Below are 6,246 nucleotides of genomic sequence, written 5' to 3'. Positions count from 1 at the left end.
TTTCCAGCTCTACAAGAGGAATGGGACAAAAGTTCACAAGCATGCATTGAAAATACACAGTTTGTATTGTTTCCAACAGTGGTCCTCACCTGTGACTTTCACAGTAAACCCTCATCTGATCAGCCCAATGATAGCAAATGTCAATCAGCACAATGATTAACCTATGCATTTAACATCCAATTAAATATCATTGAACCTGCTACAGAAAATATAACATTTTTACTGATTATAACATTGTGTATCTGTTGCAATTAATACTGATAAGTTTCTTTTGATGCTCCATATATATACATGAATGACATCTCATACAGTATGTATACTAACCCAGTAATGGGGAGCAAATTAGAGCCTTCTGCTTGTTGGCTATTTTGTAACTTAACTTATCAAAGCTTAGGGCTTGGAAAGATCTCTATCAGAATTTGACCTCATTTATAATAAACTAAAGAAGGGGTTTACAATCTGGAAATAGAGACAAAAAGGAAAATAAAGAGGAATTAATTCATATAAATACATAGATTTAGTATTTTTTCATTTTTAGTTTCTTACAATAATTCAAACATAAAACATACATACAATGAGAGCACATGACCTACTGTAAGTGATCTGTGAGTAACTGGGCTCAGCATTATGAGACTGAGCTGTTCCCTCAGACAAAGACAACAGATCTACAGAATCTCTCTTTTTCATCAGAGCTGTAAAGGAAAATCTATTTAAACTGTTTATGGAGCTCATACAGTTATAGTTCATCATTTAAAATTACCAATTATATTTCAGCTTAAAATCAAGATTTTGAATGTAAGTATGACACAATGTTACAGCTTTCCTCAGTAGTAATTCCCTCAATACTATCACAGAAAAAGAGAAGCAACTGGTTCCTTCTTTTTCTGGCACTAGATTCTGTTATACTCAGTTTTTAATGGACCGGACATCGCCTGCTACTTAATTGGAGTTCAAAACATTCGGGCTTGACGTGAATTTGCATTATTGCACTGCCAGCATTAGTAGTTTTGATTTATTCACAGGATGATGTGTTCAGTTCTTTCCAATATGTCAAAACATTCTGTGGTTATGTATTTTACGGTAAACTGAAATAGTATACAGAAGAGCAAGAGAAGCCAGACTCTCGGGTCTGTAGTGACAACTAGGCAGCCACTAGAGGCCACTGTGGAAAAGCAGAGATAGTAAGATTAGCACATGTGCAGTATGTGTAATTGCAGTGACAGTATAAGCATGAGGAACTTCAGCTGAAGGAGGTTAACCAAGCTCTGTGTGGCTAATGAACAGCAGCTGGAGTGGGAAGGGTAATGCTTTTTTAAAAAGCAAGCTTTTAGAAGGAAAAGGGTGTCAGGTATCCACACAAAGCAAGTGAGTACAATTAAAAGGTGGAAAGAAAAGGAAATATGGGTAAATGTAATATGAAACCTATTGTGTGGTATGAGAAAGGTTAAAAGAAGGGGCTGACTTTATCAAGAACACAGGAGAAAAGTGTGGCTCCTGATTTAGTTAAGCGGTTGGTGATTAACAAGAGCTCCAGGGGAGAATCTGAAAGAGGCTTTGGGAAGTTTGGTTATATTGTGTGAAGGTACTTAACCTCACTATCAGAAGTCAGGATCTTCCAAATATGACCGCAGCAGTGGGGCAGAGCCTGCTAATGCCCACCCTTAATAGTTCAGTATAAGAAAATTATACTAGTGATAAGGAACAAGTAATAGGTTTATTCCATGCTGAAAAGAGAAGAAAGAAAACAAAACGTTTCGGCAATGGAGCCTTCTTCAGGTGTGAGAAAGACAGGGCAGTAAGCAAAGGTAATGTAGCAGGAGAACAAAAGCTGGGAGAGAGGAGGGGCAAGAGGCGGGAGCAGGGGACAGAAAGAGTGGCCAATCAGGTGGTGTGAAATGAAACCAACAATGAACAGAGAGAATTTAGAAGAAAATGAGTCTGTCATTGAGAGCCTAGCTGCAGGATAATTTTAGTTTCTGTAGTCTTTCTGATACGGGAGTTAGGAAAACCATCTTTGAGAACACAGACGGAGAGATTAGTGTGATCATGGCTGTCAGAGGTGAAATGAGAAACAAAAGGCTTGGAGAAATCTTTAATCTTAAATAATTAAATAAGGTTGCTGGAGGTACAAGATGTCATCTGAGTGATCTGGAATTGTCCTGAGGGGCCTTGAATGAGTGTGGTGTTAGATATGTACTTGCAGGTGATACAGTGACCTCTGTCGCAGGGGAAAGTACCTGGTGTGGATGGTTGCTGAGGACGGTCAAGGGAGCTATCCCCCTGAAATATACTAGTGATCTGCAACTAAATGCCTCTGAGACAATGGCACATGATGGCCTCGGGTGAACTAGATTACTAAAGTAGTTTATTACTAAAGTAGTTGAAATATGGGTGAAAAACATATTGCCAGAGCCCAGTCCCTGAGTTATGTTGTACCCTGGGCCAAAGAAACAATGAGGACGTTGATAAATTAATAGCTTTGGTGAAGCTTCATCAAGCAACTAAGTAGTGCCCATAGCTACAGTACAGTAGTTATCCAAGAAAAAGCAACACATACATACGTCTATGTTGCAGAGTTAAAGTTAGGACCTAGGCAGACTACCTACCTTATAATGTAGTTCAGGTGGGTAGCTGCGTCAGCATGCGTAGGCTGCAAAGGAACAAGTAATAGGTTTATTCCATGCTGGAAAAAAAGAAGAAAGAGAACACAACGTTTCGGCCGTGGAGCCTTCTTCAGGTGTGAGAGAGACAGGGCAGTAGGCAAAGGTAACTTTACCTTTGCCTACTGCCCTGTCTCTCTCACACCTGAAGAAGGCTCCACGGCCGAAACGTTGTGTTCTCTACCTTATAATGTGCCTACATACAGTAGCTTTCAATATATACATATTGAGTGTAAGTGTTTCGCATGCAGGGAATGGGGGCATATTGCACACATGATATGATAATGGAGGCTTGAGCTGGTGGACTCAAAGGCAAATCACGTGCCAAGCATGTGGCAGATAGTACTGTACAGGCCTAGGTGAGCATTCCTCCCACAGCTAAGAGGACACTGTTTCTGGGTAAACTGAAAGGTGGTTCAAGCTCTAGTTGGTTCAGGCAGTGCTGTGTTTGTGTGACGTCTGTGATTAGTTCTCAGGATCTCACCCAAGCTGAAAGTTGGGGAATAATGTGTTAGAAGACAAGGACATTCATCACAACTCCTTTCCACTTTTCCCAGTTCATTTGGAACATCAGAGGTAGAGTGTCTTTGCCGGAGTAGGGCCTGTGTTGGTTAATGGTATAATAACAAACCGGTCATACAGACAGAAAGATAGCATACAGACAGAAAGTACCACTCTGGTGAAGGTACTAGCACCTCTACTTGGTTGACTCCCACATGGGTAGAAGAGCTGCTCTGGTTAGCTGGCATTGTTTAGGTCAAATTAGTCCACCAATCCTACTATGAGGCATGCCATAGAAGAAGTAGAGGAATTTGATGGATCTCCAGCGGAGGAGCAGGCTAAGGGATCTGGCTCCTACACTACTGTACAGTACATGACAATGTACTCTACAGAGTAAGTCAGCAGACAGTGATCCAGCTTGCTCATTCACATTTGTTTGGGTGGCACCTTTAGCAATAGAAATCCCTAGATACTGTAGGGTTATCTTACACCCCTTTTTGATACACATTTGTACATAAGGAAAGAGGTATTGAAAATCCCGTCCAGACAGGCAATTAACTAATATACAGTAACATATTGCCTTTGGCCTGGTGGGTCCATTGAGTGAGTTGACTCCAAGCTCATGAATATATTTTAATTATCAGCTACCTGTATGTGAGGAAATATCCTGAGGAAATATCAGTATGGAATACTGCATTACAAATGTTAGTCAGTGGTGTTCTCTTCGATTGATATTCCCAAAGAGATCATCACTGATCAGCTTGATTGTTGGTGGTGCCTACAACCAATTAAACATGAATACGAACATGTATCTCTGTGTATCACCCCTTGGCCGACTGGTGGAGTGGTTTGACCACACTCTACAATATGATAAAGATAAAGTAAATTATGAGAGAAAGGGCAGGAACTTTTCAGTGAATGATGGGCAGGCTCCTTTGTGCACATTCTTAGTACTTGTCTGTGTACCTCAATGATGTCACGATCTTTAGTAACTGCTGGAAGGAGCATCGCCATACAGTATTAGATGAAAGTCGTAAAGCAAGGTTCACAGCAAAACCTAGGAAAGCGTGATGGAGTTTGGACTAAAATAGGTATTTAGGGTATGTGTTGGGGGGTGGTCAAGGAGATCCACAGCCAAACAAAGCAGGTACTTGCAACAAAGTGGCCCAAAGTGGCCTTTATATAGATTTACACGGATTCAGAGTGCACAACCTTCACTTTGAGCCACAGCTCACGGAGACAGCTATTCATCTCATTGACCTCAGCCAGAAAGCTGCTCCAACTACGATGTGTTAGAACTCCAAGGCACAGCAGGGTTCGCTGACCTAAAAGTAGCTCTGCGTGAGGACCCAGTCTCACCACTTCCAAATTTTAAGGAGAGCTCTTGTTTATAGACTGACACTTCTGAGACAGGAAATGGGAATCTTTCATCACAGTCGGCTGACGTAGATGATCATCCCATTTTAGTCCTTAGCTGTAAATTACGACTGCCTGTAAAGAACAATGCTGCGTTTGAGAAAAGTGACTAGCAGGAGCTGAGGAGCGAGTGAGTAACATCCTTTAAAATGGTCAGGTTTTAGGAGCTCAGCAGGCGGCTGTCGAGTATCCACACAAGGCAACCCAGTTTGTGCATCGCAATAAGCAGACAGAAAGAAAAGGAAAGATAACAGACAATTCATCCTCAGGAACAAGGAAGGTTAAAGGAAGACACTAGCAGCTGTGAACAGAGCTGAGAAAAGAGTGAGTAAGCCCTGCTAAGCAGTTAGTGATTAATAGAAACTCCAGGGGAGAGTTCAGATTCAGGCTTTAGTATGCTTGGAAAGGATAGTAATATTTGTGCGAAAGTACTTATCAGCACTACCAGAAGCCAGGATCTTCCACAGAGCAAGAGATAAAGATCTTCTTGTCTGCTTCTGCACACTGTTTCCTGTGACATACAGTACTTCTATTTAAGAAAGGGATCCCAGTAGAAACACCTGGTGGAGCTTTTCCAAATTCTTATGGTGTCAGTACTACATGAAACATTTACAACAAAATAATTATCAGTAAAAATGAAACCTAAGAGAATTTTAAGCACATTGTATATATTTTTAAACATGCTGCATGGAAAAAATACTTTCATTACACATTTCACAAAACTCAAATCTATATACAGTAAACAAGCCAGTAGAAGATTAACAGTACTTAGGCCCTTTGGATACCATGAATATTGATGTGTTTATTCATTAATAACCTGAATTGTATTACTTTGAAGGCAAACTGCAATATGATAGACTCCACAGACTACTGTTTAAGATTAGTTTTATTGAAGTGATCAGATTAACAAATTTATGTACAGAGCTTCCATTACAATAATAATATAATAGTCTGTATATATTTTTGTAGGGCACATTTCCAATGTACGTTCCAAAGAGCTGTACAACAAAAACATGCACTGAAAAAAGATAAACCTTGGCAGATTTAAAATAAGAATAAGGATAAAAAGAAACCATGGTTTAACAACCCCAAAAGAAATGCTTTAGAAATGTAGTCTTCGGTTCTAAGATCAACAAAGAGTGATGTGCCAAAAATATGCCATTTAGACATTTGTGAACCTGTTTCCTAATACCTCAGTGAATATCTCCAAGAAATATGTTGACCTACTGCATTTGTGAAAAGGTGAGTTTGTCCATTTAAAGTATGTGTGAAAGTTTTATTTGAAAATGGATTTGATGAAAGATTCTAAACTATATTAGGATTATACATAATCTAAAAGCACTTTGTGATGTGTGTATACTTCATTAAAGTTCTGTTGTTACCGTTCCTTTTCTGTCAGGTTTCATTTTCTCAACAAGTATTTTTGGAAAAACAAGTGGGTGTTTTGGTTTCTTCAATGACTTTCTTTTAACCTCAGACACAATACTTTCGTGAGCTTGTTTATACTGCAATCCTGAAAGATACCAGTAAATACATTTACCAGATCAAACCCTGCATGCTTTTGTTGTTGTTGAGCCTAATGGACTGCACAAGCTTTAAGTAAAAAAAAAAAAAAAAAAAAAACCTCCTGTAACTGGATTTGAAAAGAGGTGTTGGTGGGTTGGTTTGC

This window comes from Lepisosteus oculatus, chromosome 9 (genome assembly GCF_040954835.1).
Source record: "Lepisosteus oculatus isolate fLepOcu1 chromosome 9, fLepOcu1.hap2, whole genome shotgun sequence".
NCBI classification, from domain to species: domain Eukaryota; kingdom Metazoa; phylum Chordata; class Actinopteri; order Semionotiformes; family Lepisosteidae; genus Lepisosteus; species Lepisosteus oculatus.
Note: the sequence above shows the minus strand (reverse complement) of the source record.